The sequence below is a fragment of the Asparagus officinalis genome, chromosome 10 (assembly GCF_001876935.1).
Source record: "Asparagus officinalis chromosome 10, Aspof.V1, whole genome shotgun sequence".
In the NCBI taxonomy this organism is placed as follows: domain Eukaryota; kingdom Viridiplantae; phylum Streptophyta; class Magnoliopsida; order Asparagales; family Asparagaceae; genus Asparagus; species Asparagus officinalis.
In genome coordinates this window covers 7555196-7556359 of record NC_033803.1, presented here as the reverse complement: position 1 = coordinate 7556359, position 1164 = coordinate 7555196, and the positions used below count along the sequence as shown (strand labels likewise).

Genomic DNA, 1164 nt, shown 5'->3' with positions numbered 1-1164 from the left:
AGGAACGCAGGGGGCGGGGAAGGGGGGAGGAGCTATTTTGGGTTATATGCGAGCTTATTTTGTTAAAATTTGTAACTTTTATGAATTTTCAAATACTATACTTTTGTGGATCAATTACTGTTTATATATGTACTCTTTGTGAGTATTGTTTGATTCGTGTTTAATTCATGGCTGAATTATGTATATATTATTGTAATTCAGTGTATATGAGATCAATTATTGTTAACAGGTAAATATAACGTATATGAGTTATGTTACGTATATACAGAACATGCACAGGCTGCTGTGCATGTTTTGTAAAACCTGCAACTCCACGGGAGTTCACTCCCGTAGAGTTACAGGGTTAATTTTCCAGAGAGCGATTCTCTGGAAAATTTGATTGAAACTCCAAGGGAGTTGAACTCCTGTGGAGTTTTTGCAGTGTAACAAACTTCACGGGAGTTGAACTCCCGTGAATTTTGTTTTAAGCAATAAAACTTCACGGAAGTTGAACTCCCGTGAAGTTTTAGCAGTTAGTTAAAAATCTGCTAAACTTCACGGGAGCTGAACTCCCTTGAAGTTTCGAAAAAATATTTTCAAAAACCGACCTGGTTTCAGCGCCAGGGCTGAAACCAGGTCGGTTTTTGAAAATAAGTTCAAAACATGTCTTTTTTTAGAATAAAAGTCCAAAGAGGACTGTTTTGAAAATTTGTCCATTTATAGTAACAAGGACGCACTTTTCTGCCACGAGAATATTATCACATCCCCTGGATTTGATTCAGAATTTTTCAGTAATGAGTTATAATTAGCGGTCACTTACATCACTAGTTCTTTTCAAGACCGCCTAATGAAGTAGGCAAGGGGATTTTTCATTCCTCCCGCCAAGAAAAAAGCAGTTTCCACGGTGGCTTCGCTAACCATTCCTCCAAGAGAAAAGCCTGGTCTAGATTCATCATATAACCTGCTGTAATCCGTGATGAAACAAGACGAAAGTGATCTAAACATGTTTTCACAAAGGCATGTAAAAAAAACCTGCTGTGCATGTCAGAATCGGCGTTAAAATAATCCGTTTTCTGCTACAAGAATATGATCACATCCTCTTTGTTTCCCCCTTTTTTCTTAATGAAATGTGTTGATACTCGACTACAATAAGCTGTCAAATTTCACAATTTCAGTTAGAAATTG

General features: G+C 37.1%; 1 long non-coding RNA gene across 18 annotated transcripts in view; it reads right to left on the bottom strand.

Moving 5' to 3' along the window:
* Nucleotides 1-1164, bottom strand: part of LOC109825224 — a 31766-nt gene that overhangs the window by 30311 nt on the left and 291 nt on the right. For 13 of the 18 annotated variants that reach the window (XR_002242922.1, XR_002242929.1, XR_002242924.1 and 10 more), the window contains exon 3: nucleotides 800-1132. The exons of 1 other annotated variant lie outside the window; for it this stretch is intronic. This is a non-coding gene — a long non-coding RNA (uncharacterized LOC109825224). The remainder of the gene's footprint in view (nucleotides 1-799; nucleotides 1133-1164) is intronic. 4 more of the 18 variants (XR_002242926.1, XR_002242928.1, XR_002242931.1 and 1 more) reach the window with 4 other exon arrangements.